The 20,693-nt window shown below is 35.0% G+C and overlaps 1 non-coding gene across 1 annotated transcript; it reads left to right on the top strand.

Annotated features, from left to right (window-relative positions):
• The first annotated feature begins 1,281 nt into the window (after positions 1-1,281).
• Positions 1,282-1,388, top strand: LOC115711737 (small nucleolar RNA R71). The gene has a single exon (XR_004010616.2). It is a non-coding gene; the product is annotated as a small nucleolar RNA R71 (small nucleolar RNA).
• The last annotated feature ends 19,305 nt before the right edge of the window (positions 1,389-20,693 follow it).

The raw sequence follows: 20,693 nt of genomic DNA, 5'->3' as shown, positions 1-20,693 counted from the left end.
CACGAGGATGAGTCAAAGAACGATCTGCCAGTTGTAAAGTCACTGTTGTAGGCTTTGCTTTTCCCAATCCTAGCCTTTTGAAGACAGACAATGGCATTAGATTAATGCTTGCTCCCAAATCACATAGAGCTTTGGTTTCCACCGAACCCCCTATAGAGCATGGAATATTGAAACTACCCGGATCTTTAAGCTTGGGCGGTAGTTTCTTTTGCAAAATGGCGCTACACTCCTCAGTTAATGCCACTGTTTCATAGTCCTCCAATTTTCTCTTCTTAGACAATATCTCCTTCATGAACTTCACATAACGGGGCATTTGTTCCAAGGCTTCAAAGAAAAGGAATGTTGATGTGTAGTCTTTTGAAGACCTCTAGAAATTTTGTGAACTGCTTGTCTAGATTGGTCTTATGGAGTCTCTGAGGATAAGGTATCTTTTCATGATGCTCAATACTGATTGGTGGGGACTGTTGTGGTTGTGTTGAGCTATCAGTAGCCTTCTCTACTGTTGGTGTTGGGGTTGGCACTGGTTGAACTTTAATCTCCTTATTTACATCAATTGGTTGTGTCAATTCAGGCCCATCATACTTCTTACCGCTCCTCAGGGTAATTGAATTACAGTTTTCCTTAGGATTAATTTCAGTTGTACTAGGCAAATTTCCTTGAGGACGGGTTGCTACCTGAGTTGCTAATTGGCCCATCTGAGTCTGCAGGTCTTTAATGGAAGATTTAGTTTCAGTCATGAATTGTAGCAATAGATCTGTCTGCAAACCAGAATTTCCACCAGAGGTTTGTTGCTGATTAAACTGTTGATTCTGATTCTGGTTCTGATTTCGTTGCTGATAGAACCCACTGTTTCTTCGGTTATTACCCTGGTTGAACCCATAGTTGTTGTTGTTGTTGTTCTGTGAATAGTTTCCAATGGCTTTAGCTTCATCCATTGGCAAATCATCCACATCAGCTTGGCATTCTGAAAAGTGATGGCTTCCCCCACATAACTCACACACAACTTGGGCTTGTTTAGCTTGCCCTGCAATTATCTTTGTCAATGCCTCAACCTGTGCTGTCAACTTGGTGATGGCATCGACCTCTAACACACCAGCTACCTTCTTTGATTGACTCCTCTCAGTTGGCCACTGTTGATTGTTTAGAGCCATCTCCTCCAATAGATCATAAGCCTCATTAGCACTCTTCCTCATAAAGGCTCCTCCAGCTGCAACATCTATTAAAGTTCTTGTATTTCCTACCAACCCATTGTAGAAGTTGTGGACCAGCATCCACTTCTCTATACCATGGTGAGGGCACTTTCTGATCAGATCTTTAAACCTCTCCCAAGCCTCATGGAGAGATTCATTATCTTGTTGGCAGAAGTTATTAATTTCTCCTCTCAGCTTTGCAGACTTGGCTGGAGGAAAGAACTTTGACAAGAATTTCGTTGCCAAATCATTCCAGGTGGCGATAGAGTTGGGTGGCAAGGAGTTTAGCCAACTCTTGGCTCGCTCTCTAAGAGAGAATGGGAACAGTCTCAGTCGAATAGCATCATCACTAACTCCATTAACTTTAAAGGTTTCACAAAGTTCCATGAAGTTAGAGAGATGCAGATTAGGATCTTCAGAAGGGAGGCCACCAAACTGAACTGAAGACTGCACCATCTGAAGTATGGCAGGTTTTATCTCAAAGTTATTTGCATCCACTGCCGGTGGCCTGATACACGACTGCACTCCCGTCAGAGTAGGGAGAATGTAATCTCTCAAGCTGCGGCCATTAGCTTGATCTTCTACTGCGCCACCATTGTTACCGTTATTGCCTCCATTGTTTGCAGCATTGGCAGCCATGATGTCTGAAGTTTCAGCAGTTGCTGAAACTCCCTCTTGCCTCTTGTTCTTTCGGTTTCTCCTACAAGTTTTCTCGATTTCGGGATCAACTGGTAATATCACTGCTTGTCCTTGACGGCGCATACACTTATGATTCCTGAAATAGATCAAGAAAATATTGCAAGAAAAAGGTTAGAAAAATCAGCAAGAGAAAATATACCAAAGTAGAAGTTAGTATAATTTTGTGTAATATTAATCTTTAAACAATTCCCCGGCAACGACGCCAAAAACTTGTTACGAAAATTCTGTTTATTACGGAAGTGTACGTATCAAGTAGTATCTCACGCAAGTGAGGTCGAACCACAGGGAATTGGATTAAGTACTACTAAACTATACTTATGATTCTATTTGGTAAAATAATAAGTTTGCAATTTTAAAAGTAAATAACTCAGAAATTAAAGAGAAAAATAAACGAAGATTAATCAAGATGAGAGATTAGGGAGGTGAATCCTGTTGATAAGCTACCAATGTTAATACCTAATTGCTATCCTTATCTCAATGTGAAAGACAGATTATAAATTAACCTAACTCCTTTCAGATCTTTTAGGTTCTAAATAATATGTTCTCTAATTAACTTTTTAATTAGATCAACACAAAATCAGCATTAAGCAATAATCTATTAGTCACTAAGGCTATGTAAATACTTTCGTTTTACATCAAAACCTAGACTATCCAAATTTTAGCATTCCCAATTCTCACTTTTCAGATTTCGAATTAGGATCATAGAACATGTAAAAAGGTGATCAAGCTTGCACATGAAATTAAGCACAAATAAAGATAGTATTCACACATAAGATGAAGGAATGGCAATTATTTATTAACTAGGCATAAACTTAAACAACAATCATCATCCTCCCTTATTGGGAAATTTAGTTCATAATAACTCTAAAAACATCCATGATTAATTCAGAAATAAAAACAAACATAAAGATGAATAAAAAGGGTAAAAGAAAGAAACTAGAAGGTGGTATCGCTCCGGGTCTTCAAGATAGCTTCCTCTCCACTTGCCTCCACTATTAGGTCTGTTTTTGCTTAGCTCTGACCTTCAATGTCGTATTCCTTATATAGGGATGAGTGGTGAGCCTCCAATTGAGTGAAAATCAAAATTAGGTCAAATCTGCGATTTCCGTACCTAGTCGCGACTAGCATTTAAGCTGGTCGCGACTACAGGCAAAACTCGAAAAACCGAGTTTCTGCCAAACTTACGAAGTCGCGACCAGGGTCGCGACCAGGAAAAAGGGTCGCGACCTGGCTCTCTGGAGGTCGCGACTACTGACACTTCTGGAACCGAATTTTCCAATTTTTCCAAGTTTATCCCAGTTTTTCGCCATTTGACTGAATTCGAACTTTAACACCCCGGGAACCTGAAATAATGAAAATCAAGCGTAAAACTGCTCCAAAAGACACCAATAGACGAGATAATGCTAACTTTAAAGACCCGAAATATAGGTTAATTATAACCTAACAAGCCCCATACGCTCCCGGAAGCCCAAGTGATGCTAAGGCATCTCCTCGAGGTGTCAGGCTTCACCTGAGCAATCAAGTCGCATTTAATGTCGCATGGGAGGAAGCGTGTTGGGACTGCTACACACAATAAATTCTGACGACACAACCTCCAACCAGCAGCTACAAAGTAATGATCATTTAAGTCTATCGACGGCTACACTGTGAAGAGTCACATCAGTCAAAAGACAATAAGGACATTCCACATAAAAGCCCTACAGCACCTAGAGATTTGACCGTGCATTGCCCATGGTATATTCATTGGGAATGCCCAACTTTATGGATACTTTCAGATACACTTGTACAATAGTTCTGGGGATCGCCCCACCAAAAACACTATAAATACCCCCTCAAAGCTCATTAAATGGGGTCGAGAATCTTGGGTTGCATAAGAGCGAGAAGAGTAAATACTCACCAAGAACATTCTCTGTATTTTATAAGGGTGAAACACTCACCAAATACATTCTCTGTATTAAATACATCCATAAATAAGTTAGACTCGTGGACTAAGGCTCATTAACGCCCCAACCACGTAAAAATCCTTCTCTAATTTTCTTACAGCTCTATAAACTTATAATATTTTATTGGTTGCCGAAAACCTCGGTCAACAATATCTAATTTAAGTTCTTATAAAAAAAAAATCTAGAACTTAAATATTTTCAAATTTAAATTTAATTAAATATCAAAAATTAAGTTATAACCACTTAATTTGAAAAATATTCCATTTTAAGTTTAAAACCAACTTAAAAAATATCTCAAGAATCTTTAATAACTAATTCCTAGAATTCCTCAACTTAATTTTAAATTTAAAAAAAATATTCAAATTTAAGTTAGATAAGAAAAATCAGTTAATATAACTAATTTAAAACTTAAATAGGAATATTTAATTAAATAAGCTTGAGAAAGAATCTAGTTAGTTAAAATTCTTTATTTAATTAAATACAAGAAAAATACAAATAGTTTGTCTAGATATAATATCTAAAACTAAGAGTGTTTTTCTTAAAATTAACTTTAAAATATTAAAATGAAAATAAATTTCATATATTTTAAAAGTTAATTATGTTGCTAATCAATTTTATTAGGTTAAACTAATTTAATTAACCTAGCACAATTATTCAAATCAGGCAAATGAGCCTTCACAATTGGGGTAGTTCATGTGAGGGGGAGCTGGGTTCAGTATGTCGTACCCACTTCTATTGGCCCCCAACTCTCACACAAGGCCCAAAAGAGAGGAATTTAACCTTAAAATAAATAGCTGTTATTAATTGAATAGGTCCAAAAACTAATGGACCTAAATAAAATCTATCATGGTGTGACATTTTATTTAGCAACAACAACCTATATGCATCTATATAATAAAATAAACATATAGGCTCACACAGGCACACATTTGGATGGATCCTATCATGTTGCTAGGTCATACACAGATGAAAGAAGATTGTAAAATTTACTTGTTACAAATTATTTACTTGACCTATTGACAATTGAACCACGGGTTAAAATGAGATCATTGGATCTGTCAACAAGTTAACCATGACAATTTAGATCAAGCAATAATAGGTTTTATAAAACTTACACATAAGCTAAAATACATACTCCTACAACAAGATTAACTGGATAGTTGGATGTAGGATTTATTTAATTTTAAATAATTAAATTTCGAAAAAAAATAATAAAAAAAAATATTTTCGAATTTAAAAAAAATAATAAAATAATATTTAAAATTAAACCTACAATTTTGAAAAATTAGGTTTCAACTAACCTAAATATCATTTCAAAAATTTGCTAACTACTTTTAAAAATTATTGTTATTTTATAAATTAAATATTCCATAAAAATTAAAAAAGATAAATAAATATCTTTTTCAGATTTTATGATTTAATTTAAATAAATAAAATAACAAAATTTAAAAGTTAGCAAAATATCTTATTTCTATTTAAAATATCATAATTATAGTTATCTTATTTTAAATTTAAATAAGGTCAAATTATTTAAAAAAAAAATTAATTTAAAAAAAAATTAATATCTGACCTTAAATTTAAAAAATAAGATAAAATATAATCAAATTTAAAATAAGATAAAAAATCAAGCAAAAAGATAGATTTTTACTTGTTTTTCAAATTCAAATTACACTAATATCTAAGATTAATTTTAAAAAATTCAAATTAATTTATTTCTGATATTAGATTTGAAAATTGAAAAATAAAAATCTAAATACAAAACTACACAAAAAAATCGGAAGTTAATTCCATGAAATAACATGAAAAAATGAAGAAAAACGAAAAAATTACATGCAGTACGGACAGTATGCATTGCATACTGTCCATGGGCGCGCATCAAGGGTCCTGACCGAGAAACGCCGGCACAGGAGGCTGCAAGCAGCCTATTCCGTGAGTGTAGGGACGTTTCTCAGACAAAAAAGGCTGTCCGTGCGCGTGCTGTCTGAGGGAAACCCCTCATGCGTGCGCGTGGGTAGTTGCACCACCCTGATATTTTTCCGAAACTTCAAAAAATCATAACTAATTAAAATTAAATCAAAATTGAGTTCTGTAAAAAAGTAAATTGCTTAATTTTTTCCATACTATCCAACAAAAATAATTTCAGAAATAGAATTTTAATTATTTTTCACGAAAATTCACAAACATCAATCAATCATCATATAACACACAACACAACATGAAACCATCCAAATCACAAACAATCGTTTTAAAGTCCAAATTTCTTGCAAGCAAATCAATTACCATGGCTCTGAGACCAGTTGTTGGAATTTATTTTACCAGGATCTTAGATCTACTCACAAGTATGTTGTTTAACACCCTAAATATGAACTTTCTAAAACGATAAATAAACACATATAAAGTTAAGAAAACCTTACATTGATGCAGCGGAATAATGTCTCCTTCCACTCAGATCTCTAACCCTTGTATCCTTTCTGCCGCAGAGTATTATCAAGATCTGAGCCCGAATGTCCTTCTCTTTGTGTGTGATAGGGCTGAGCATAAAATCCAGAAAATCGAAAAAACCGCTCAAACCGACCTGTCTAACACTGCTGAAACTGAAACCGCCAAAACCGAAAACCGAAAAAATCGCCAATAGTTAAAACTACCACTGGTCGGTATGTTTTTTTTTCGATACCAAACCGACCAAAAAAAACCGAAACCGACCATTTAATCATTTATTACTTTATATAAATATATAAAACGTTTGTACTGTTTTTACTTTTAGATTATATAATATATATTATTACTTTAATAATATTAATATTTTAAAAATAAAATAAAGTAATAATAATAAATAAAATATTCTATTCTCTCTCATCTGTCACTTTTACTGACCTTCTTCTACCCTCTCTCATCTCCTATTCTCCTATCTTATCTATTATCTAGGTCTGACTCTCTAATGAGTCTTCTCTTCTTTCTATATTTTACATAAAAAAATAAAAAATAAAAACCTTAAATCTGCTAGAGTTTCTCTTTTCCATCCTTATTCGTCCATTTTTTTTTTCTTTCTTTATCTTAATCTCACAAAGTCACAACTCACAAAACTCACAAAAATAAATCAAAATAATATCCAAAATTCAATCATGGTAAGTATTTTTTTCTTAATTTTCATCCTCTTTCTTCATACATTTACTCACTCATTTTTCTCTTAATATCAATCTCATCTCTCACTCTTTTTTTTATTATTTTTACAGAACTTAAACTAGAGCAGATTCAAGAAAAAAAATTGAGTTTTGCAGAAATTCTCTATTTTCTCTCTACATTTTTAATGTCTTTGATTTGTGTGGTTGTGGGAGAATCATTTAATATGTACTATTGTTATTTATTTTATTTGTGATGTATTATGTTGTGTTTTAGACTTTAGACTTTTAATCATATATTCTAATTTGTATGTTTACACTTATAAATATGCTTATATAATATATTAGATTATATTTAAAAAAAAAACAGATTCAGTTTTTGGCGGTTTGAACCGACCAAACCGCGGTTTAGATTGGTCGGTTCTAAATAGGTTTCTAGATTGGTCGGTCAGTTTTTGGATTACACCAATCCAAACCGAAAACTGAAATTTGGATTTTTATATAAAAAAAAACCGACCAAACCGACCGATGCTCAGCCCTAGTGTGTGATCCTTCACAGTTTTCCAATCTATGATTGAGGTACCACTTGATGTGTGTGGGCACTACTCTATCACTAAGGTTCGAAATTGAGAAGAGGAAAAGAGAGAGAGGTAGGGTCGGCTATAGAGAGAGAAGTGGAAGGCTCAGTTTTTCTGAAAAAGCAATCTTTGATTTTCCGAGGAAAAGGTTTGAAAAACTTGTTTTTGACTGAGCCATCACTTTCTATTTATAAGCAACTACTAGGTTTAGGTTAGTAATTATTTGGCATTAAAATAATGAAAATATTAATTGGAAAAACATCACCCAAGTGGTCGGCCATAGGTGTTAATGGGCCTTACTTGAATTTTGCAGTTTTCACAATTTTTATTTCTATTTTCTCAAAAACGCCAATTTTCCAATTCTAACCTTTTAAATGCCAAAACTAATTATTTAATAACTAAAACAGATTATTAAATAATATTGTCATTTAATTTAATTATAAATTAGACATATAGAGTCTCTTAATTAATAAATAAACGTAGAATCTCTTTTCTTTACAATTTCACCCCTGTTTAGTGAAAATTCACAAATTAGACATAGTCTAACTTTAGAATTATAATTGATTAATCACAAATCAATTATTGAGTCTTACAAGCAGTATAGTCTCAACTAGAATGGGGACCATGGATCTAGATGCTGAGCTTCCAATAAGTGAACCGAATTTACTAAGTAAATCCCTACTTATTAATTCCTCGTTGAATCCACTCTTAGAACTTAGAATTGCACTCTCAGACTTATATAGAGCATATTATATGTTCCACGATATAGATATGCTATCTCATTTAACCATTGTTATAATCTTATTGTGATCAAGGATCCTCTATATAGATGATTTACATCAAGATGGGATAATTTTACCGTTTACACCCCTCAACGTATTTTGCCCCTTAAAACACTTAGCTACCTGTAAATGATGTTTAGTGATCTAAGAATTAGTCACTTAAACAAGAGCTCATCCATTTACTTCTATTTAGCTAAGCTCGAAGGGAATCATCACTTGACTTCTATACACCAGTAGAAGCTATAGATTCCATATTTATGTTCAACACTCCCACTCAATCATACTATCATGTTCCCAAAATATACATATCACCCTGACCCAAAAGTAGGCTTAACTAATAAATCAAAGAACATGAATAACACTCCTGAGTTGAGCCTAAGCATATCAGGATTTAGATTCTTTTAATCTTAAGATCAACTATTGATATTGACTTGGAAAGATACAACGGTAAGTTTATAATATCTTAACTATGTTCAACATCGGTCCAGTCCAATGTATACTCCATACATTCGAAACTAGTATACTTTACCAATATTCTGGAAAGAACATAACACTTACTCCAAGTGTAAGTACACATCATCGCTGATTATCACATCAGTGTAAATCCAAAACACTGATGAAACAGGAACTTAGTCATTTGAATCATATGATCACAATCACATTCCACTGTGTTGACAATACTGTAGTTGTGAATAAACATATGATCTAGACTTAACAGATTTTGTGTATTAACACAATAAACATATTAAACCATAAGCATGTAAAATTCATGCAAACATAAATCACTTCAAATTTCTTACATTGATAACTAAACAGATTGTAAAGGGTTTTATTTAGGGCACAAAACCCAACAGCATATACAATATTTATCTTTCGAGATCTAACACTATTATGTTTGTCTAATGGTGAAAATCCATTAGGGATTTATCTCATTAGAAAAACAAACCAAGTTAGAACAACAATGAAGATTCGAAATTAAACTACAATTTAATAACAGAAAATAACATGGTTCAATATAAATCCATACACAATTCAGAAATTATTAATCACGTAGAGCAAGTAGGAATGACAAGTGAAAATACTAAAACATACAATCCTAAATAATTTCCAAGGTATTCAACAAACTGATATCAGTATCTCGTTTAGGCGAGAGTCAAAGCTACCATCCATTAAATAGAGTTGCCAGCTCATCTAAAATGATAAACATTCTAGCAACATTTTATTCGATCAAGATTGGAATTCGTGTTGTCCCGTTTAGGCGAGAGTCAAGGCTATTCTATCTTATGAGCTTCTACCATTGTTTCATATTCTTGTAAGTCTTATACAGTCGCCACCATTAGGGTGATCAATACTATATAAAAAACTTACAAGATTACTTATCTTTCGAGATTAAACGGTGGTAACTTGCTAATGAACGTTCCTCCATTAGGGAGGATTACTCACTAAAACAATAGCTATGTAAAACCAACAATGGAGATCGAATATCCTAATAATAATAAAGCTCATTATTTAAAGAAGTTGTATTTTCTTCTGAAACTTATTTTAATTTATTTATTTTAAATATATATATTTATTTAATTAAAATTTTCAATTTAGAATAAAAAATTCTAAATATAAATTTTAATGTAATATTTATAAATTATACTTAGATGGATATGAAAATAACGTGAATTATTTCCATCTTAGTAATAATTTCCATAAATATTTAGAAAATTATTCAATTTAAGTTGTTTCAAAATTAATTTAAATTAATTCACATGTAATATCCAGTTTATATACATATATTCGTATTTGGTATATTAAGTGTGATACAATTATATTGTTATTGTTATTATTATTATTATTATTATTAATATCTTTTTGTTTCTTTTTTTGTTGTGCGTGTGAGTGGGTGAGAAAATGATGATATATATGTATATATTAAATAGTTAGATAAATAAATAGTGAGGCATTAGATTAGTTAGTTTAAAATTTAAAATTTAAATCAGCATAATTTTATCTGATTAGTTAGATTTTTATTTTTAAATTTAAACCTATTATACGATATGTTATATACGTATATACTCTAGAACCCTAGCAGCCAGATAGTATCGTATTCCTTAATTCTCACCATCTCTCAATTTTTTTTATCCTCTCTATTGCACCAAATCAATTGTTTTAATCTTAAGAGCTTCGGGGTCAGCAATCAACCGATCATCGTTATGTGTCTTCGAAATCTTTAGGTAAAATTCGTAGTTGTTTTTATTTTCGTTTTCAGAGAAATAGGCTTTCATTAAACTATCATATCTCTCTCCTCATAGGTCCGTTTTCAGTGATCTAGGTACCATTTTAAATATAATTTAATGATTTATATTTTTTTATGAAGAAAGTCTTTCCTAATTCTGATTATTTAGATGTCAAAAAATTCATGTTTTACACTGACTGTCGATTTACAGTTTTTTTAAAATTTCTTTCCGATATTGCCTTAGTAAAAGTGTGATATCTCTCTCGATATCTATTATTTTACAGCGATTCTTGTACTTTTAGAAAGATAATTCAATAATCCATATTTTCTTTGAATAAACCTTTCCCTAATTCGGAGTTCTTACCAGTCAAAAGTTAGTATCTTTGCTCGGTTAGGATATTTCGTTTTAAGTTTTGTTTCAGAAAAAGTGTCTTCAGAAAAAATTCAATATCTCTCTCACTTTTGATCCATTTTAAAAGATCTTTATCTCGTTTTAAAGCTTAGGAAAATAGCTACATTTTTTATGAAGGAAGTATTGTCTAGATCGGGATGTAACTATTTTTAAAACTTTTATTTTGGGCTGTATTCAGAAATCGACATGATCAAGGATTTTAAAGAAACTGTTTTGAGAAAACATGCATAACTCCTAGGTTATAACTCAGATTTTGATGATCTTTATACCGTTAGAAAGGTATTTCGATTAACTAAAAACTTTGTGAACAGTAGGACTTCTAATTCAAACGTTTTATGAGTCAAATTCCACGCTAAACTTGCTGTACAGTAAGAGTAATAAATATATTGAGTTTATCGGTGGACTAAGGGTTTCACTAATTGTTATAGGGCCTAGAAGGTATCGTAGGAGTTAATTACAGCGGAGTTGAGGTAAGGAAAAATAATTATACTTTATATTTGCTTTTTATATGGGTTGAGTATCTAGTATGACTGCTTGAATAAATTGTATTGAAACTGTGGAATGTGATAGTTTCGGTGAAATAGTGTTTTATCGATGAATTGTATATGGCTGTTTAATCATGTTCCAGGTACTTGGAAGTGGTTGGAAACCACACATGTATGGTGATGTGATAAGTGAGGCAGTGTACGTAAGGGTGCACTGGTTATTGGTACTGCGTTCTGGTTAAGAACGTAAGACACTCCAGATTTGTATGGAAGCTGGAGTGTGAGTGTCTGGTATTTCAGTATTTGTGTGGCTGCCTCTATTTATACTTATGATTAGTTTGTTGTATGTTTGAGGTATATGTTTGTGCTATGATGTGTGAATGCTGGTACATAGTATTTTGTTTTTTTTTTCTTACTGGGCTTTGCAGCTCACCCCTTATTTACCCCTATGTGCAGATAAGTAAGCCTGTAAGCTTTCGGTGACAAGTTGAGTCTGGGCAACATGGGGTGTATCTCGTGTGATCATGTAACTGCGTGTGGTCTTGGCCATCTTCCGCTGAAAGTTTTTTTTTTTTTTAATTTATTAAACTTATCGAGGATGTTGTCGTTTAAATTTTCTATTACTTTTCCCTAAGTGGTAATACTTTATTTTCAACTGGGTACCCATGTTTTGAAAATTGTTATTTTTTTTTAATTACGGCAACATTAGTATCTTAACGCCAGTTTATTTATGGCATCTTATTTTACGTAAGTAAGGGCGTTACAAATGGTATCAGAGCCACAGTTACATTGATCTTGAATTCACGCGACATACACACCATCGCTGCAAAGGATCAACTTGTCATCAAGTATGTATGCTTTATATATGTTATGTCTTATATGTTAAATTTTGTTTAGTCTTTATCTTTTGATTTTCCTTTAGTTAGCTAGAAGTTTAGGGTATGGTTAATCGAAACAGTTAACTGATTCTTCGGAGTTAGAATTTTAGTATAACTCAAACAATTTTCTTATTAGTGTAATTTTTTTTTTTATATGAGTGAAGATTATTTATTTATTTACTTTACATGGTGAATTTTTGCTTGATGATTTACGTTTTTTTTTTAGTTTATATAATTTAGTGTATAGATATTTCCTTTTTGAGCAAGATACATCTTTGGTTATTTTTCTTATCGCTACCATCTCCTTTCTTTTGAAGAACAAGTTAAGGGATTTGATGGAAAACGGTGAACCCAGAAGATCAACTCGGTTGAATGAAAGAGCGGCTGTAAGAGACCGAGCTAGAGGTCGAGGGCGAGAAGGTGCTCGCGGTCGACGTCGCGGTCGAGGCAGGGGAAACCACCATGTCCCTGCCGAGGCGGTGATCCAGGAGAATCAAAATGCCCCTGTAAATGGACAACAACCAGGTCAAGGTGGGGGCAACCACGAAGTCCCTGCTGGGGTAGTTGGTCAAGAACACCAAAACGCCCCAGTAGTGGTGCCACCACAACAAGAAGATTTGGCGCAAGAAGTTGCTCGTCTCAGGGAAGAAATTAGGAAGCGAGATGAAGAGCCTCACAACCTTCAGGAACAACCCAATCAAGGACAACATCAATTTTTGCCGGTGCAATACATGCCTGTGCCGGAGGGTCGATGGGAACCAATATATGAAAGGTTCCGCAAGCAACACCCACCAAATTTTGAAGGGGGCTCAGATCCAATGGAAGCTGAGGAATGGTTAAGAACAGTGGAAGGTATTGTTGAGTACATGCGGCTCGGTAACGGAGATAGTGTAGCTTGTGCTGCTAGTTTATTGAAAAAGGATGCCCGCATCTGGTGGGATGTTATTAAACAAACACGGGATGTGGCTGCAATGACCTGGGCTGACTTTGTAAAAGTTTTTAACAAAAAATACTATAGTGAAGCAATACGCTCAGCTAGAGTTAATGAGTTCACGAACCTGAGGCAGGGTAAGTCTACAGTTACAGAGTATGCTCGCCAATTTGACAGATTAGCAAAGTTTGCCACAGATCTGGTTCCTACTAAGTTTCTGAGGATTCATCGCTTTACTGAAGGGCTCGACTCCCGAATAAGTCGGGACATAGCGATGTCAGGAGTAAAGGCAACCACGTATGCTGAGGTACTAGAAAAAGCCCTAGAAGCTGAGTTGTGTGAAAGTCGTATACAGAAAGACAATACAACTAGGTGGGAGGCCAGAAAAGCCAGTAATAGAGGTGGTGATAACAAAAGGAATGCCAAGTAACCAACACAACGAAGCCGACAAGAGAAACAAGATAGGGTCCAATAACTACAAAGGGAAGAAGCCATATGTGGAGTACCCCCTATGCCCAACATGTGGTCGTAAGAATTCGGGAGAATGTCGACTGAAAGGCAAGACTTGTTACAAGTGTGGGCAACCAGGCCACTATAAGAAGGACTGTCCGCAAAAGGGTGATCAACTTAAGGATGAAAAATTTGTCCCAGCTCGAGTATTTGCACTAACCAGAGGGGAGGCTGAGACTAGTAACACTGTGGTTGCAGGTCAGATTTCTATCTCTGGAAAACTATGTACTATTTTATTTGATTTTGGAGCTACGCACTCATTTATTGCTTTAAAGATGATAGATAAGTTAGAACTACCGTATGTAAACTTTAGTTATAAGTTCATGACGGAGTTGCCCTCCGGCGAGGCTATGATATCATCTAGAGGAGTGCGGGATGCGCCAATAAGGATTGCAGACAAGGAACTTAGTGGAGATCTGATAGAGCTGGAGATGAGGGATTACGATCTTATCTTGGGTATGGATTGGCTATCACGACATGGAGCAACAATAGACTGCCGAAAGAGGACAGTGACTTTCACCCCTGAATCTGGAGAGGCATTCATATTTGAAGGAATCAAAGTCAAGTCAAGCTTACCGCTAGTTACAGCCCTGAAGGCACAAAGGATGATACGTGCGGGATGTCAAGCATACTTGGCCAGCATAGTAGACAAGTCAAGAGAAACCACCCTCAAGCCAGAGAATGTCCACATAGTATGTGAATTCCAAGAAATCTTTCCGGAAGACCTACCAGGGCTACCCCCAGATAGAGAGATAGAATTTGTGATTGAGTTAGCACCAGGCACAGCACCAATCTCGAGGGCTCCATACCGCATGGCTCCCAATGAATTGAAGGAATTGAAGGCTCAACTACAAGATCTTTTAGACAAGGGGTTCATTAGACCAAGTTACTCACCTTGGGGTGCGCCAGTGTTGTTCGTCAAGAAGAAGGACGGTAGTATGCGGATGTGTATAGACTATCAAGAGCTGAACAAAGTGACTATAAAGAACAAGTATCCCTTGCCTCGCATCGATGATTTGTTTGATCAGTTACAAGGGGCGAGCATCTTTTCAAAGATCGACTTGAGATCTGGGTACCACCAATTGAAAGTCTGAGAGGAAGATATAGCAAAGAAGGCATTTCGAACATGGTATGGGCATTATGAATTTCTAGTGATGTCATTTGGGTTAACCAATGCCCCAGCAGCCTTCATGGATTTAATGAATAGAGTATTCAAGGAATATCTTGACAAGTTTGTGGTGGTATTCATTGATGACATACTCATTTATTCAAGGACAATGGAAGAGCACGAGGAGCACTTAAGGCTAACTCTAAGTAGACTCAAAGAGCACCAATTGTACGCCAAATTCAAAAAGTGTGAGTTCTGGTTGGAGAAAGTGGCATTTCTAGGCCATATAGTGTCCAAAGATGGGGTAGAGGTGGACCTTACGAAAATTGAAGCAGTGAAGAGCTGGCCAAAACCAAAAACCGCAAGTGAGATTTGGAGTTTTCTCGGACTAGCTGGATATTATAGGAGATTCGTTGAAGGGCTCTCAAAAATAGCCACACCGTTGACGAATCTGACTCGAAAGCAACAAAAATTTGCATGGACAGATAAATGTGATGAAAGCTTTCAGACATTGAAAGATAAACTCATAACAGCACCTGTCCTGTGTGTTCCAACTAACAAAGACAAATTTGTAGTATATTGCGACGCATCAAAGCAAGGGCTCGGCTGTGTGTTGATGCAGAATGAGAAGGTGGTAGCCTATGCCTCTAGGCAGCTAAAGGAGTATGAGACAAGGTACCCAACTCATGACTTAGAGTTGGCAGCAGTGGTCTTTGCATTGAAAATCTGGAGGCACTACCTCTATGGAGAGAAGTGTGAAATATACACAGATCACAAAAGCCTAAAATACATCTTTACGCAGAAAGAGCTCAACATGAGACAGAGGCGGTGGTTGGAACTGGTAAAAGATTACGATTGTGAGATACTGTACTATCCTGGAAAGGCTAACGTAGTGGCGGATGCACTTAGCAGACGCAACTATGCAAGCTTATCAATGTTAAGGGCATTAAAGGTGCCGTTGCAACAGGAAATCGAGAGATTTGGAATAGAGTTAGTAACAGGAAAGCTAGCTAACCTCACAATTGAATCAAATTTATTAGAGAATATCAAAGAAGAACTAGCCCAAGATGAGTTTTTAATCAAGAAGCGGGTCGAACTACAAAATGGGAAAGCCGGGGACTTCTCAGTTAATGAAGATGGTATTCTACTATACAAGGCAAGGGTGTGTGTACCTAATAAAGCGGAGTTGCAATCAAAAATCTTACAAGAGGCGCACACTACACCCTATTCTTTACACCCAGGATCAACCAAAATGTACAATGATCTGAAAGGTAGGTATTGGTGGCCGGGTATGAAAAATGATATAACAGAATTTGAAGCAAAATGCCTTACCTGCCAGCAAGTTAAGGCCGAACACCAGAGACCTGCAGGGTTGTTGCAATCTCTTGATATTCTTAAGTGGAAATGGGAAGATATTGCTATGGATTTTGTGACGGGGTTACCGAAGAACAGCAAACGACAGGTTTCTGTCTAATTGATTATTGACAGACTCACTAAATCAGCACATTTTCTGCCTGTGCGCACTAATTACAACGCAGAGCAATATGATGAACTGTATGTAAAAGAAATTGTAAGGCTACATGGAGTCCCAAAGACCATTGTATCTGATAGAGGTTCAGTTTTTACCTCTAAGTTTTGGGAAAGTGTGCAAAGTGCTTTGGGCACAAAACTGAAGTTGAGTACAACATTCCATCCTCAAACTGATGGACAATCGGAACGAACTATTCAAATACTAGAAGACATGCTACGAGCTTGTGCGTTGGATTTCCCAGGTAACTGGAGTAACTATTTGCCACTAATGGAGTTCTCGTACAATAATAGCTATCAATCTACAATAGGGATGGCAACCCTATGAAATGTTGTATGGGAGGAAGTGTCGATCACCACTACACTGGGATGAGGTTGGTGAAAAGCGATACTTAGGCCCAGACCTAGTAAGAGAGGCCACTGAAGCGGTAGAAAAGATTCGAAATAGAATGGTAACTGCACAAAGCCGCTAGAAAAGTTATGCCGACGCAAAGACACGGAATGTGGAATTTGCAGTGGGTGATAAAGTGTTCCTTCGAGTGTCACCTATGAAAGGGGTTATGCGTTTTGGAAAGCAAGGAAAGCTAAGTCCAAGATTTATAGATCCTTTTGAGATATTGGACAGAGTGGGACAGGTAGCTTATCGACTGGCATTGCCACCAGTATTAGCTGAGACGCATAATGTGTTCCATATTTCTATGCTACGAAAATACGTGTCGGATCCATCACACGTGCTGAACTATGAAAGAATGGAGCTAAAGCAGGACTTGAGTTATGAAGTGCGACCAGTTTGCATTATAGAGAGAGGAACGAAGGAGTTAAGGTCCAAAAGTATTCCTCTAGTAAAAATTCTGTGGAGCAACCGTTCAGAAAGGGAGGCAACGTGGGAAATGGAGGGAGACATGAAAGATCAATACCCCGAACTTTTTGGTAAGTCTAATTTCGAGGACGAAATTTCTTTTAAGGAGGGTAGAATGTAATATCCAGATTATATACATATATTAGTATTTGGTATATTAAGTGTGATACAATTATATTGTTATTATTATTATTATTATTATTATTATTAATATCTTTTTGTTTCTTTTTTTGTTGTGCGTGTGAGTGGGTGAGAAAATGATGATATATATGTATATATTAAATAGTTAGATAAATAAATAGTGAGGCATTAGATTAGTTAGTTTAAAATTTAAAATTTAAATCAGCATAATTTTATCTGATTAGTTAGATTTTTATTTTTAAATTTAAACCTATTATACGATATGTTATATACGTATATACTCTAGAACCCTAGCAGCCAGATAGTATCGTATTCCTTTATTCTCACTATCTCTCAATTTTTTTATCCTCTCTATTGCACCAAATAAATTGTTTTAATCTTAAGAGCTTCGGGGTCAGCAATCAACCGATCATCGTTATGTGTCTTCGAAATCTTCAGGTAAAATTCGTAGTTGTTTTTATTTTCGTTTTCAGAGAAATAGGCTTTCATAAAACTATCATATATCTCTCCTCATAGGTCCGTTTTCAGTGATCTAGGTACCATTTTAAATATAATTTAATGATCTATATTTTTTATGAAGAAATTCTTTCCTAATTCTGAATATTTCGATGTCAAAAAATTCATGTTTTACACTGACTGTCAATTTATAGCTTTTTTAAAATTTCTTTCCGATATTGCCTTAGTAAAAGTGTGCTATCTCTCTCAATATCTATTATTTTACAGTGATTCTTGTAGTGTTAGAAAGATAATTCAATAATCCATATTTTCTTTGAAGAAACTTTTCCTTAATTCGGAGTTCTTACCAGTCAAAAATTAGTATCTTTACTCGGTTAGGATATTTCGTTTTAAGTTTTGTTTCAGAAAAAGTGTCTTCAGTAAAAATTCAATATCTCTCTCACTTTTGATCCATTTTAAAAGATCTTTATCTCGTTTTAAAGCTTAGAAAACTAGCTACATTTTTTATGAAGGAAGTATTGTCTAGATCAGGATGTAACTATTTTTAAAACTTTTATTTTGGGCTATATTCAGAAATCGGCATGATCCAGGATTTTAAAGAAACTGTTTTGAGAAAACATGCATAACTCCTAGGTTATAACTCAGATTTTGATGATCTTTATACCGTTAGAAAGGTATTTCGATTAACTAAAAACTTTGTGAACTGTAGGACTTCTAATTCAAACGTTTTATGAGTCAAATTCCAGGCTAAACTTGTTGTACAGTAAGAGTAATAAATATATTGAGTTTATCGGTGGACTAAGGGTTTCACTAATTGTTATAGGGCCTAGAAGGTATCGTAGGAGTTAATTACAGCGGAGTTGAGGTAAGGAAAAATAATTATACTTTATACTTGCTTTTTATATGGTTTGAGTATCTTGTATGACTGCTTGAATAAATTGTATTGAAACTGTGGAATGTGATAGTTTCGGTGAAATAGTGTTTTATCGATGAATTGTATATGGCTATTTAATCTTGTTCCAGGTACTTGGAAGTGGTTGGAAACCACACATGTATGGTGATGTGGTAAGTGAGGCAGTGTACGTAAGGGTGCACTGGTTATTGGTACTGCGTTCTGGTTAAGAACGTAAGACACCCCAGATTTGTATGGAAGCTGGAGTGTGAGTGTGTGGTATTTCAGTATTTGTGTGGCTGCCTCTATTTATACTTATGATTAGTTTGTTGTATGTTTGAGGTATATGTTTGTGCTATGATGTGTGAATGTTGGTACATAGTTTCTGCAGCCCAGGAGGGGCTGCATTTGCAGCCCTTACGCGCGCGGACAGAGGAGGCTGCAGCGTCAGGCGTGCGTCAAACCCTGGCGCATGCAGGATGATCACGGGCGGATGTGCAGGGTCGTCAGGGGCTGGGATGCGCACGCGTGATGCCTTGTCCAAAGCTCCTGATGCATGGTTGCACCAAGCTTTGGCAGCCATGAAACCCAATTGAAAAATATTTTCAAAAATTGAAAAAATATTTTTCATAGAAAAAATTCGTACAACACAAACTTTCATCACATAAACACATAAACCAATATGAAACTATCCAAATCAACACAAAACATATAAAACATTGTTTTAATTCATATTACAGGAAAGTAAATCATTACCATGGCTCTGATACCAGTTGTTGGAAATCTTTTTACCAAGATCTAGATTTACTACCAAGTATGTTTGATTAACATCCTAATATGAATTCTAAAACAATAAAATAAACACATAAGAGTTTAAGAAAACCTTACATTAGGTGCAGCGGAATATTATGACTCCTTCCATTCAGATCTCTAGCCCTTGATTCCTTTCTGTAGCAGAGCATAATCAAGATCTGAATCTGGATCTCTTTCTCTCCTTCTTTGATGCTGATTTTCCATAGTCTTACATACTATGATTGAGGTACCACTTGATGTGTGTGGGCACTACTCTATCACTCAAGGGAATTTCGAAAACAGAGAAGAGAGAGAGAGAGAGAGAGAGAGAGAGAGAGAGAGAGAGAGAGAGAGAGAGAGAGAGAGAGAGAGAGAGAGAGAGAGAGAGAGAGAGAGAGAGTGGCGGCTTCAGAGTGTTTGAGAAAATAATCAGTAAAGTGTGTGTGAAACCTGAAGCCTTTACCTTCTATTTATAGAATACCACAAAGGATTAAGGTTGAATTAATTGGCATTTAAAATGAAAAATAAAATGACAAAAGGGAAGTAAAGTGGCCGGCCATAGAAAAAGGGAAACAAGCCTCTCACTTTTGCAACTTTCTTATTTTATCATTCCTAGTTTCCTATTCTCCAAAATTGCCAATTTTCTCATTCAACCACATAAATGTCAAATCTAATTATTTAATAACTATAATTAATTATTAAATAATATATTGTCATTTATTTTATTTATTAATAAAAACTAATCAAAGTTTCCCAATTAATAAATATACCCTTTAAACTCTCTATTTACTGTTTTACCCTTGCTTAGTGAAAATTCATAAAGTAGACATAAACTAACTTTTAGAATTATAATTGATTAATTAAAATCAATTAACTGAGTCTTACAAGCAGTATGGTCTCAACTAGTATGGGGACCATGGGTCTATATAACCGAGCTTCCAATAAGTTGAACCGAATTTACCAAGTAAATTCCCTAACTTATTAATTCCTTATTGAATCCACTCTTAGAACTTGGAATTGCACTCTCTGTCATATAGAACGCTCTATATGTTCCACGAAATAGACACGTCATTAGTTATCTATTGTTATAATCCTAATGTGATCAATTATTTTTTATATAGATGATCTACACTGTAAAAGGATTAAATTACCGTAATACCCTACAAT

Source organism: Cannabis sativa, chromosome 8, assembly GCF_029168945.1.
Source record: "Cannabis sativa cultivar Pink pepper isolate KNU-18-1 chromosome 8, ASM2916894v1, whole genome shotgun sequence".
NCBI lineage: Eukaryota > Viridiplantae > Streptophyta > Magnoliopsida > Rosales > Cannabaceae > Cannabis > Cannabis sativa.
Note: the sequence above shows the minus strand (reverse complement) of the source record. Positions and strands in the feature narration are given on the sequence as shown.